Genomic DNA, 15294 nt, shown 5'->3' with positions numbered 1-15294 from the left:
AATGAATCTACTTTTAAATTCTAACATTCCACTATGGGAATATATTACTATACAAAATATAAGCAAAGACTTCTAAATCCATACTAAAACGGTATGAAATAATCAACATTATGGTTGTAATTAAATTTTGTTGTGATTATTGTAAATTATTTTTACGGTTGTTGTGAGTTGCAAGGATTTAAAATCATGCTTTATGAATTGAAAACACACAAGTATTTTTATTCACGACCGTTTAAAATTTAAATATTTACTAAATTTATCGTACTTTCCGTTTTATGGATATATTACAATACAAAAAATAAATAATAATTACTCATTAAACCTATATACTAAAATGGTATGAAATAATTAACGTAGAAATATTATGATTATTGTTTATAAACATTTCTTTTTTGTAGGATGCAAGAATTTATTTAGATTTAATTTTTATGTTTTCTTTACAAATGAATATTTAAAAATACCAAAGCAGAGTATCTTGTAATATAGGGTTATTGCATGAATATTGGGGAATATTGTCCCGAGTAGAATTTTATATTGCACGAGCTTGCGAGTGCAATATATGTTCTACGAGGGACAATATTCCCCAATATTCATGCAATAACCCTTTTATTGTATAGCAATATAATATTTATAAGTAAAAATTGGTTTAAACTAAGATTTTGTCGTTGATGACGTCATGAATTTTGAAGATTTATTGCACTAGTGCAATATTAGAATTTATTGCAAGCTAATTTTTGATGACTTTCTGTGGGAAATATTATATTGATATACAATAATATAAAATACTTATTTCTGAATTGCAACTCTGAACATATTCTGATTTCAATCATTTTTAGTTTCTTCAGAAACATAAATACAGTATATATTTTGTATATATATTTCTTTGATTCCGATTGAATACTTTTGATAAGAATATTATCTCTCTTTTTTCCGATCTAATATTAATATGTTAACCAGAATCTTCTCTCCCATAAGTCTATGATGAAATACACACTCAGTATCCCGTGGTTAAATCTTCAAACATAATTAGTTCACATGTTATCGAGACAACATACAATACCACGTTATAATTGACCCAGATACACAAAGTGTACAGTGGTCGTTTGAAAACAAATATAATTTCGTCGTCAAGGGCTATCAAGGGACCATATCAAAGACGTAGATAACAACCTGTTAAGACCTGTATAAATGACCGAAAACTTTCGAGACGTTCCGAGAATTTTATTCTGACTTCCGGCCGAGAGATATCGAGTGGCCCATAGACACATCCAAAACTCGCCAATATATAAGCATGAACCCCTCAGGGGGTTCATGCAATGGGTTTCATGCAATTAATCAGAAATAACACGATGTTTGGATTTATATCAATTATATAAATCGAAACATAAAGGTTATTCCTGACTAGTTTTCGAATTATTTTATAATTAAAGGCGTTAAGAAACCTTTGGTGACCCCACAGTTTAAATGTCTATCGTAGGTACGTCGTGAACAGTGGTCGTTACAGACAAACGTTTACGTAAATTGTCCCAGTCAATGGATGAATTTAATGTGTCAATCAATGGCCACAGCCACACTGTTTTGAATTTCATTCTATATTATATATCAGGAAAATATAATCGAATGATGCTGAAGCTTCATCTAGAAAACACCGATTTCAGTATGTACATGTAAGTTTGTGAATTTTCACTTTTCACCGTATACAAGCATTCCAAGAAACGTTGTTTGGGGATAGTTTGGTTTGCTGTAAAAATAATTTGTACTTCCATGATTTGCGGTTCTGATAAACGCATGCTCATCTTTTTCCATTCTACAAATTGCTGTCATCGATGCAGCATGATGTCCTCCTGCATTATCGGTATTTCCGGTGGTCGATATAATTTTGTCTTCAACTACAAGTTCAGAAACAACATAATTACCATTATAAATAGACACTGTCCAAGAAAACATGTAGACACCTTTCCTTGGGGCAACAAATATTCCATCATATTTATCATAATGGTCGCCGATGTTTAGGATCACAGTTTCAAACACTACTGTTGATAATGTATGTAATGTAAAAGCTCTGTTAGCTATCTTTGCGTAAAACATCACAGGGTGATCGGGTTTATCTACAAAGAAAACGTAAATACCAGTTTGAGCTATTTTATAACCAGTCCACAGAACGTCAGATTGATGTTTGTTTAACTTGCAATGGCACAAATTTCATACATGTATATTCTCAACGATTGTATTATATTGAATTTAAATTAAAGTATAAAATAACGTGTGTCTGGTTTGTATTTGGGAAATGACCTTTTACATAAACGCTCGGATTTAAAAGTCGACGAAACAAAATAATTATGTAATATTTTACTTATATGTAATATAAGTATTGTTTATACAAACAGAAAAGCCATTTCAGTTCACAAGTAATTAGTTTTATGTTAAAGATGCTGACATCATGGATGCAAATAATTAGCATACACAGACCACTTGTTATATCTTAATTTTAAGTTAATTATCTAATATTTGACACTTTGAAGTTACAACTGGAATCACTAGGAGGCACACTAATCTTTTCTTAATCAGATATATGTCACAAACAATCACTGTAGGAGAGAAAAAGCAGAATATGATACCAGATCTCTTTCATACTGATTACACAATAATAAGTATATTATTTAAGGGTCAGTAGGTCAGTCTTCTCCCCCGGATGTTAATGGTACCCAATATGTGTGTAAAGCCAATTGCATGGTCTTTGTATAATCAGTTTCTGGGTTCATAGCAGCCTGACTAGTTAATGGAGTTTTACAGTGCTATTATTCAATTTACCCCCAACCTTCGCTTTCTACCACCTTCACTATTGTTTCGTGACTAGAGAAACAAACCAGCTTTAACCAGTCATATATATTATTTAAGTTTTCCCTAAATGGAATTTTATCACTGGTCATTTCTAAAATTTCATTCATCCCCAAACATGTCGGGGACACATTTAATCAATTTTATTCCAGTGCCAGTTTGATAGACCCCTGCAACTTCACTAGTACATGGGCTATCCCCGGCAGACCTTGCACTACCTGGCTGCCGATGAGACGCCTTGTCTCATAACCTAAGTGGAGAACCCTCGCGTCACATTCCCCGGATGGCGCATTGTCGGGCAGGCAGGTTCTTCCGTGCAGGTTGCAAGCTGAATTGCTCAGACAGGAACTTAAAATTTCGTTTGTATGCTGAGTGTTTCTCTAGAGCCGTTTACGTTGTTTAATGTTAAATGTCGTGTTTCCCTAATCATTCAAATACAATAAAACAAAATTGACCAATATTAATTTTACCTTTCGATTGTGTTACCCTGTCAATAACAGTTTCCAATTTTTTAACAGTGGTCTCCAGTGCAAAAATTCGTTCATCTTGAGTTTCATCAATCGAAACATTTTGCTGCTGAATAGACTTAGAATGACACAAACTGAATAAAATTAAAGACACAAAACATACGATTGTTCCTATCTCCATAATGTCTGATTACAACGGTAACGATAGTAAATTATGCTACTTTGATACTCCGCACAAACACAACAGAAAAAAGCGGTTACAGAAAGTATTTTGTATAAGAATGCTGCCAAGCTAATGATGAAATGTGTGCGATCACAACATATTTTGCGTAAACGCTTGCGTTATAAAACAGAAGGCGGTATACTTAAAATTGCACTAATTATTTTATGAAGATGGATCTTTCGTTTTTTATGACATGTTCAAACAACTGCACAGGTGAATATGTAGCCGAGTTAAAAAAGATAATAGCAAATACTTATCTTCTAACTAACACTCACAGACTTTATACACGCAAAACATGTTTTTGCGATTGTTGTTTACCAAATCATAATTCATCTGTATGTAAAATTGAGAATGGAAAAGGGGAATATGTCTTAATAGACAAAAATCAGACAAAAGGGCAGATAACAGCCGGGAGCCACCACTGCTTTGCTTGTTTAAAATACTTCTTTCTGTTTAGAAAAAAAATGTATTACATGATTACTTCGTGAAATATCGAACCTATATCACCAACTTAATCTGTAAAAAAATGTTGCAATTCGAAGTTTATATTTACATAATCAGAATGTAACCCGACAGAGACCAGAAAGTGACCAGAAAGTGAACCGACGCTGACGGAAGTTACCCATGCGAAAATTGTCGGCATATTCGCGATCTTATCACGGTTCGCTCTATCGCATTGCAAACGGCTTTGTCTAGTCTCAGTCGTATTGCATTCTGTAATTGTCGGGACTCTGACGTGGATATCATTGACGAATTTTGTATTTATAACGGGATTGTTCCGGAACGGTTTCGGTAAAAACGGGTCGCAATCTGGACTCAATAGGCAGAAAAACAGCAATGGAAAATGTCTCCAGATCATTCCACAGGACACCGTCCAGAATACACAGAACATTGTTAGGATTTTGATCCGATACAACTTAATCTGTCATGACATAGGCACGATTGTAATCCGACTAGACAAAATCGTCCTAGTTTCCCCGAATGGTACGAGACGCACCTAGCTGGGGGGGGGGGGGGGGGGGGGGGTTCTTGGCTTTGCCGATCTATTCGGACCCTTCCCGACCAGTAGGAATCTGTTATGAACTTAAACGACTGGGTTCAGACAATGATAGGACATTCCAGATAATTGAGGATAGTAATCCGACTTTTTCACTTTTCGTGTCGTATCGTTGTCTGATCTCAAACGGGAGCAATGCATGAACCCCTCATTAATTTATCACTGGTCTTTTTTGGCCGATTGAGTCCAGATTGCATCTTGAATGTGAACCATAATTTGCCAAAACCGTTCCGCAACAGTCCCGTTCTTTATGATCATATTCGGCAATCATACCCACCGTCGTCAGAGTCCCGAAAGTTACAGAACACAATACGACTAAGTCCAGACAAAACCATTTGCAATTTCGGTACAGCAGACTGTGATTGGTTTCCGTTCCGGCAGACCTGATTATCCCCAAAATAGCACCAGTTTTCTATCCGGATATCTTACAAATCGTGTTTGTGTTTCTATTTTGGCTAGATATATTTTGGGAGGGTAAAGATCTCACAAAACATTTAAATTATTAAACATAAAGCCGTATATTTGCGCCTGTCCCTAGTCAGGAACCTCTGACGTTTTTTTTAGACTTGTAAGTTTTTAACTTTAGTTCATTTATGTATTTCGAGTATAGTATATGATGGACATAATCACTGAACTAGCACACATCTTTGTTAAGGGATCAGATGAAACACACCTCCAGATGCGGTATTTTTCTCGCTGTGTTGAAGACCAATTTGGTGGCTATCGACTGTTTTCTGCTCACTGGTCGGTTTGTTGTCTTTTGGAGAAAGTCCCCATTTACAATCTCAATTTTATGTTACGCCTAAGTTCTACAAAATCTGTATCAGTTCGGTTGGAAGAGGGTCCTGTGCAGTTTATGAGAATCACTTGATTTCAAAATTCCCTGTTAGTTATAAAACTGTTTCAATTGTTTATTATTGTTTTGTTGAGTACTCGAACACAAGCATTTTTTATCTATTATTTGTGACTGAATTTTTTTTCTATTCTAATTTTTATTGGTTTTGTCAGTATCTTGCTTAAGACCTCTGATCAAGATTAAGCTGGATTCTCGGTAATAAAAATTCAGTATTCCGAGTACAAAAAATGCGCTCAAAACACCAAATCTAGTTTCTGAGTCTGAGTAGGAAATTCGTGCTCGATTATTTTAATTACCAATATGCCTGGAAAGGATGTTTCAGATAAGTTTAACCCTCTGCACCTTCATATGAAAATAAGATGCTGTACGATTGCCAATGTTTGCCAATAGGACAAACTACAGTGTATTTCTCAGGGTTCTAATGACATTGTCCATATCATGAACTTCTTTACGCTTTTATTGATTGGAAAATTTAGTGTTGAAGATCTTTTATAGTTTTTTTTTACAACGCTATGATAATTGGAGGTACAAGAGCTTGACATTTTGAGTAAATACTTGTCTTTGTTCACTAAGTATATGTGTTTCAGTTATGTGTGTCGCTGGGTTGCTGTCAACATGGTGTTTATTTCACAAGTTCAATTTATTTCGTTGTATGCATTTATTTTAATTTAGATTACATCATGTACATTACAATGTTTAAAATTGGTTGCTCAGGAATTGTTTTTACGTGGATGAATATATATATATACATATATATTAACACAGAGTCGTAAAATTGATTATATTAATTCAACTACATGTATATATGTTAAGTAAAAGTTTAACTCATTTTATAAATCTGAACATCGTCGAAAGTACACAAGTTTTGAAATAGCATTCTAGCATTCTAGCTATCTTAGTGAAGAATCGTACATGGAATATCCTCAAAGTTTTCATGAAGAAGTACAGCAATTTATTTCCACACTTAAATATTTAATGTTTGTAAAGTCACGAATATTTCTAAAAGCATTGTAAACCCGATAAACGATAGTACATGTATTACTCACTTTAAATCTTTAATAGAAAGAAAAATACCTCTATAGAAAATATATAACATTTGGCATACAATCGTCTCAGATTTTTTCAAACTCGCTCCACCCTGCGGTATATATTCCATTTTACGCCAACTTTAATTAAAAATCCTGAATCCGACCTCTGACAAACGTTCGTAAAAGACAAAAGATAAAAAGAAGTTGTGTTATGATTGCCAATGAGAAAACTCTGCACTATAAACACAATGACACAGAAATTTTTCAGCTACATGTATATGTCATCGTAAGGCATTCAACAATAAGCTAAGCTATACCGCTACGTCAACTTAAAAGGCTCCGAAATGACAAATGTTGACTTTCAAAAGACTCTTTTGGTTTTATAGGGTGATTGAGATGCTTATAAGGTTATAAACTTACACCTCTTTATAAACGTTAAAGTTTTCTGATTTTCTAGTTTTACAAATCATAACGTTTTATTAAAAATCGAAGAAGAAATGGAAAGCTTTGTAACTTTACAAGGATAGAATTTAAAACTCAAGTTTTAAGAATATAGTTTTAGCTAACAACATGCGTCGAAAGGGATTAATTGAAAAGACAAACCGACAATACAAATAAAACAAACTATAAATGCCTTAACTGGTTTCATTGTGTTGTAACGTTAACATTGCCAGTTACCTTATGTTTTTCAAACTTTCGCTTTTTGAGACATACTTTACTGATATATTATTGATGTAAGAGAGCATAGTAATCAGTGCAAATGAAGGTTATTATTTCTATGAATAAAGTGTAATAATCTACATAAGGAAGATAATTGGACCTTATTTTTTCCAGTTATATTTGAATATCAGCGCTAAATAACTCAGGCAGTTTTTCGTTCATTTTTTTTAAATAAGGCCGTTAGTTTTCTCGTTTGAATTGTTTTACATTGTCTTATCGGGGACTTTTATAGCTGACTATGCAGTATGGGCTTTGCTCATTGTTGAAGGCCGCACGGTGACCTATAGTTGTTAATGTCTGTGTCATTTTGTCTTTTGTGGGTAGTTGTCTCATTTGCAAACATACCACATCTTCTTTTTTATAGTTAGTTTTCTCCTGAATTATAAAATATTTTTTTATGTCGATGCTATTTGGAGCTTACTATATGTTTTTTTCTTTGCTCGTTGTTGAAGGTCATACGTCCAGTTTGAAAAGAACAGTTAAGACTGGAAAAATTTACTGTGAAAAGACCTTTTATAGCCGACTATGCGGTATGGGCTTTGCTCATTGTTGAAGGCCTACGAAGACATATTGTTAATTTTTCTGTCATTTGGTCTCCTGTAGAGAGTAGTATCATTGGAAATCATACCACATCTTCTTTATTCATAAGCAAGTTAAATTGTTAATTTTATGACAAATACATATCCTGCTCTTCAGTCCGGTTGTTGTCTTTTTTATGCTTTCCCCGTTCCTTTCTCAATTTTATGTTTAAACCAAGCAATGTTTGAATTGAATTCAAATTGAAATACAAACTTTTAATAGCGGTTATAATTTAAAACGGACCAGAAGTAAAGCCAAACACAGCCAAAGATTTAGAGTTATGAAATAGGACGACATATTCCTTAATTTAAATTATATCCAATATCTTATAAAAGCAAAATTCAATTAAGCAATATCAAGTGTTTCATGCCAGTACCTATGTACTGTCTAATTTACAATATATATGTACTGCCATCGCTACGTAGATTTACAAAAGACACGATCACAATTCAAGCATACATCATTGAAATGATGCATGTCTCAATCAATAGCTTGATTAAAAAATATAAGTATCGGGTAAATGTCCTCGCGCGATGCACTAGCAACATCTTACAAACACCGATACCAGTATCAAAGTGTGTAAATGTTCACATTTCATCATATACAAGCATTCCAAGAAATGATCACGTTCGTGGATAGTTTGGTTTGCTGTAAAAAAAATATGTGTTCTTCCATGATATACAGTTCTGATAAACGCATGCTCATCCTTTTCCTTCTTACAAAGTGCGGTCATCGATGCAGAATTATGTCCTCCAGTATTATCGGTATTTCCAGCGGGTGATATAATTTTGTCTTCAACTACAAGTATAGAAACAGCATACGTTGAACCTCAAATAGACACTGTCTAGGAAAATATGTAGACGCATTTCTTTGGTGAAACAAACATCCAATCATATTGATTGTAATGGCCGCCGATGTTTAGAACCACCGTTTCAAACACAATTGTCGATAATGTTTGTAATATAAAATTTCTGTTAGCTATTTTTGCATAAAACATCACAGGGTAATCAGGTTTATCTACAAAGAAAAAGTAAATATCAATTTGAGCTGTAATATTACCACAGAACTTAAGATTTGTGTTCGCCAAAATTCCAGTTGCAAGTATTTAATTCATGTTCACGACAAATGCATGATATTGAATTAAGTTGAAATGTAAAATTAAGTGTGTGTGGTGTGTAGTTAGGAATTTACTTAAAAACAGAAAAGCTTATCTAGAGTAAAAGGTCGATGAAACAAAATATTTCAAAATCTGATAGGAATTATTATACAAATAAAGTAAAATATGATAAACATTTCATGAACTGGCTGTTGGTTTACTCAGCGTATAACAATTTACATTGGGCGCATACAAAGAAGTATATTTCATAAAAGTGTTTTGTGGGCAGTCATATCGGATACAAACCCTTTTCAAATGCGGTTTTGTAGCGTAGATTTCAACTGAAAAAGCAGCATTTTTGACAAAGCTCAACTTTGCGAATGTAGTTCTGGCAAACTACAAGATCAAGATACTTTAGGAACATATCAATTGTTCACGTTGTTTTATGTTTAATGTTGTTTTTCCCTAATCATTCAAATAGAATAAAACAAAATTGACCAAATATTAATTGTACCTGTCAAGTGTGTTACCCTGTCAATAAGAGTTTCCAATTTTTTCAAGTAGTCTCCAGTGCAAAAACTCGTTCATCTTGGTTTTCATCAACTGAAACATTTTGCTGCTGAATGGACTAAGAATAACAGCAACATAAGGTCAAGCATGGTCGGCTCAATCTCTATTTTGTTATATAAAATTAGGTACCAGGATTATAATTTAGTACGCCAGACGCGCGTTTCGTCTACATAAGACTCATCAGTGACGCTACTGTTATGACAGAAAAATATGTTACTTTCATTCTACGCAGACACAGAACTGAGAAATGCGGTTACAGAAAATATTTTGTATTAGATTGCTGCCAAGCTAATGATGAAACATATGCGTTCACACCATGTATTTGCGTAAATGCTTGCATAATAAAACAGAAGGGGGTATACTTTAAAGTACAACTCATCATATTTTGATGATAAAATTGAGAATGGAAATGGGGAATGTGTCAAAGAGACAACAACCCGACCAAATAAAAAACAACAGCAGAGGGTCACCAACAGGTCTTCAATGTAGCGAGAAATATCCGCACCCGGAGGCGTCCTTCAGCTGGCCCCTAAACAAATATATACTAGTCCAGTGATAATGAACGCCATACTAATTTCCAAATTGTACACAAGAAACTAAAATTAAAATAATACAAGACTAACAAAGGCCAGAGGCTCCTGACTTGGGACAGGCTCAAAAATGCGGCGGGGTTAAACATGTTTGTGAGATCTCAACCCTCCCCCTATACCTCTACCCAATGTAGTAAAGTAAACGCATAACAATACGCACATTAAAATTCAGTTCAAGAGAAATCCGAGTCTGATGTCAGAAGATGTAACCAAAGAAAATAAACAAAATGACAATGATACATAAATAACAACAGACTACTAGCAGTTAACTGACATGCCAGCTCCAGACTTCAATTAAACTGACTGAAAGATTATGATTTCATCATATGAACATCAGGCACAATCCTTCCCGTTAGGGGTTTAGTATCATACCATCATAACATATATGAGAAGAACATAACCCGTGTCATGCCAACAACTGTTTTTAGAATAAATGTGTTTAGTTCCGATGCAAAGACCTTATCAGTGACTCAATATTAACGCCAAAATATGCAATCTTTAATGACTTGACAACAGTATCGTAATTATATCCCTTCTTAATAAGTCTATTCAAAGGTTTTGTAAGTTTCTGAGGTGAATACTGACACCTTTGTGCTTTATAAAGAATATTACCATAAAAAATTGGATGTGAAATACCTGAACGTATTAGAAGTCTGCATGTTGAGCTATATTTACGAATGATGTCTTTATACCGATGATAAAATTTAGTCAATGTTTTGACTAGTTTGTGATATCGAAAACCCTGGTGTAATAATTTTACAGAAATACATAAATTTCTCTCGTTAAAATCGAAAACATTGTTACATACACGAGCGAATCGTACAAGTTGAGATATATAAACACCGTAAGATGGTGACAAGGGAACGTCACCATCTAAAAACGGATAATTAACGATAGGAAATGAAAAATCATCCCTTTTATCATAAATTTTAGTATTCAGCTTTCCATTAGTGATATAGATATTAAGATCGAGAAAAGGGCAGTGGTCATTGTTAGTATTAGCTTTATTTAAAGTAAGTTCAACAGGATAAATTTCATTAATATACATACTGAAATCGTCATTATTGAGAGCCAAAATATCATCCAAATATCTAAAAGTATTATTAAATTTGTTTATCAGATGTTGTTTCGATGGGTCTTTGCTTATTTTTGTCATAAATTGTAACTCATAACAATACAAAAACAGGTCCGCAATAAGTGGTGCACAGTTAGTCCCCATTGGAATTCCGATAATCTGACGATATATGGAATCTCCAAAGCGAACAAAAATGTTATCTAGTAAAAATTCAAGGGCATATATAGTATCAAAGCATGTCCAATTAACATAGTTTTTTTGTTTATTGCTACTAAAAAATGACCTAAAAGAGTTTGAACATATATATTCACATTCTGATTTTTTGAATGCCCATTTAATTAGGTGTGTGAATTTTTTCTTAATGAGAATGTGAGGCAATGTGGTATACAGGGTAGAAAAATCAAAACTTTGAACAGATTCAAAATCACCAATATAAGCATGCAATTTATCAAGTACTTCCAACGAGTTCTTGACACTCCAAAAGTAATTTATTCCACTATTTTCGAAGGCCTTATTTGAACAATTTATTATCAGGTTTTTAATTGTACCAAGTGTGCTGGTAAGAAGAATAGACAATTTAGTAGTTGAACAATGGCTTGAAGACGAAATAAATCTATATTTGTAAGGGTTTTTGTGTAGCTTCGGAAGCCAATACATAGTTGGGACTTTCATTGTATTTGGCTCTGCTTGTAAAGCAGTGGCTAAAAGTTTATGTTTGTTACAGATTTCGTTTTCTGAAAATGGAGTCAGTTGGAATGTTGGTGAATTGGTGATTTCCTTTTTCAGAACCTCAATGTAAAATTTACGTCAAACAATAATAATATTATTAGCAGCTTTATCTGCCGGGACAAAAACAAATTCCTTGGCTAGTTCTTTTAGTTTATGTTTGATACGAGAAATAGGTTTATTGTGGTTATTGTTTATAGTAAAATGTTCTTTAAAATGTTGAATACGTATATCAACTATCTTCATTACTGAATTAAAAAAAGAGTCCAAAGATTTTTTGTCAGCTTTTTCCCGTTTTATCCATTTCATACAGTAAGTATGGAGTGAGTCGTGGATGATATTACGACACTCATTCCAATTAATAATTGACGGGGGACGATATTTAGGTCCTTTACTGAGGAATGATTTTAACTCTCGGTCTTGAACGATGTTAAGATCTCCTGTTATAACATGGGAAATGGGTCCATAAATATAATCGGAATTACTGCAATTACATGAAGTAGGTGTATTTTCACTGATATTAACATCTTTACACAATTGACTATAATTAAACACAAATTTCCGGGTAGATTTCTTGTAAATATAACAAATAAGAGGTAGCTCAGTATTGTCAAAATATCCAGGAGTTTGTTCTTTAACAGAATGGTCGTTAAATATACCGGCAATATTTACAAAATCAAAGCCTTTATTGACATACTTAATTTTAATAAAATGTTTTTTATGATCTTCAGGGCGATCAATTTTGGGAAATAATTTAGAATAACAATATGCCATAATAATTTGAACAATTTCATACTTAGGACTGCTATATGAAATTGTGTTGCAATCCTCAAAAATTTTATTTAACTTATTAACCGGTAACGAACAGAGTTTTGTTAACAGATAATGTCTGCCGTTGTTTTTTGAAATAGAAATTAGGTCCGAAATATTGGTATGATTGGCCCGAAATTTTCTTTGATTGCGATTTGTTCTACGACCGTGAGAACGTTTTTTACGAACAGTTTTAGAAACTATATCCAAAATGTTAACGGAATTGGTTCTAGATATATTACCAATTCCCATGATATTATCATGCATGTTATGTTTTTTGAAGTATACAAGCAACTGCACCCGTAAAAATGGAGAACAACAATACATTTACTGAACTCTAATGTATACTGATGGACTGAAAAACCCAACACACATTTTTGTGGTTGTGTTATACCAAATCATAAATCGTCTTCAAATATTTTCTTTACCATTCATCTTTTTGTTTACAAAAAATCAATACCTGACTTACCTGAGGTAATTGAACATGCTGGATTATTGACGTGGAACGAATTTCTAAATGCAAACTGTGAAACAAATACAATTATTCTCAAAGATCTTTTCAGATTTGAACAATTCTTGGCAGCAATGCCCCCTTTAGTTACGTATGTAACAAAACAGAACACAAAACATGCACAATCGAACTGGTTCACGTTTCTTTCAATCATTTGAGAGTTGGTAAGAAGCAGTTTTCGACGGTGAGGGTGACACATCCATTGATAAGGAGAACATCAGGGTTACAGTGCCTACATGTACCACATTATTCAAACAAAATAAACGTGCCGTTATCAATTCAACTTTTCAAGCTGCAAACTTTATTCGGACATTGAAGTAATGAATTTAATGTATGTTTATATATTTTATTACAAGTATTGTGTATTTGAAAATGAAAATTCAAAAAAAAATCTAGTACGTATCACGTTTTCAATGACCGTTAGTTGATACACCTCGTCATATTGTTTTGTATCCACACGTATACATGATATATGCCTTTAAACTGCACAACTATGACCGCTTAACCAGACACAACAGTTGTACATTTTACATTAATATAAACATAGCAAAATGTTGTATGATTGCCAATGAGACAACTCACCTAAAAAGAGACCCAAATGACATTGACATGGTTGTAGAGAGCAACTTTTGATTCTGGCATCGGGTTTAGTTGCTGTTTCTGTTTAATGAAATGACACATATGACCTCTTTAGACCAGCACAACTAAGACCGCTTAAGCAAATACAATAGTAGTTCATTTTACATTTTTATAAAAATATCAAGATGTGATACGATTGGCAATGAGTCAACTCGCTTATTTATTTAAAAAGATCAATTACGTAGAAGTAAGAGCAACTTTTGATACCATCAATTGTTGCTGTAACTGTTCAAATGAATGCCCTCTGGAATTTGTGAATACTGTACAACTTGGATCAATTAACCAGATACAACAGCTGTACATTAATATAAAAAAGTAAGATGTGATATGATTTGCACTGAGACCAATCACTGAAAGAGACCAAATGACGTATATGTAAGCAATTTTATAGCACCGCGGGTGAATTATCACGTTGTGATAGGTTTGACACCGTCACGTGGTGATCACCTATGAGACCATCAGGGGTTAGTAAATTTCATAGGGGGTTCATGACGCGTTAATGGTGACGTCATCTAATAATGTTATTGTGTTTCATTGCTTATTTCTGAACAAAATGCAGCAATAAAAGTCTAGCGTGTGATAAATTCGTTATACGGTTAACTCCCTACGGATCCGTAGAGGGTGAAAAAAATCCATAGGGGATTCGGCCCCGGCCTCACCCCCTTTGGATTTATTAACCCTCTTTGGATCCGTGAGGGGTCAGTAGCGAACCATATAACTTATAATAGAGCTTCGTACGAACTTAAAATGAACATCAACGTATTCCACACAGCAAGCTAAAAAAATAACAATAGTAAAAAAAAAATCAAACGAGATCAACAAACAGTAACCTCTGAATGACAAGCTCTTGACTTTGGACAGGCATAGTTTAATTATATATATTAAGACTTGTTAATTGCCACTGACAGTCTACTTTGTCGACTATGACCATGAAGATGAAATTTAAAACGCAGCTACTAATTGGTACTACATCGAAAAGTAAAGTGTAACACGTGTTAAAAGCATGCAGTCTATCATATCGATGTAGTACCAATTAGTAACTGCGTTTTAAATTTCATCTTAATGATCATAGTCGGCAAAGCAGACTGTCAGTGGCAATTAACAAGTCTTAATATATAATTTGACTTGTTATAATAATGTCAAGTTTTTCACCACCAAATCCGACTAGCATTTAAAAAAAAATGATCAGAGAGGTACAATACTGTCGATTCATTATAATTCGTTATACACCAAGATTTTTGGATTTCGTGGATACAAGAAACAACCAATGTCATATTTTATATAGGCCTGTACGCAAAATTTTGCAAAACCACGAAATTAAATATCCACAAGCATTCCGTTGAATACAGCATTGTCAATAAGATCCTACACAGTAATTAAATATCAACAACCACCATAAAAAACTGAACACATATAGTTTCATGCAGTGCCACGTGTTTTTGTAACAGAATTATGTCAAGTAATTGTATGACGCACTGTGTAAATGCTCTTTTATTTTGTATCAATTCT

Source organism: Mytilus edulis, chromosome 7 (genome assembly GCF_963676685.1).
Source record: "Mytilus edulis chromosome 7, xbMytEdul2.2, whole genome shotgun sequence".
In the NCBI taxonomy this organism is placed as follows: Eukaryota; Metazoa; Mollusca; class Bivalvia; order Mytilida; family Mytilidae; genus Mytilus; species Mytilus edulis.
Note: the sequence above shows the minus strand (reverse complement) of the source record.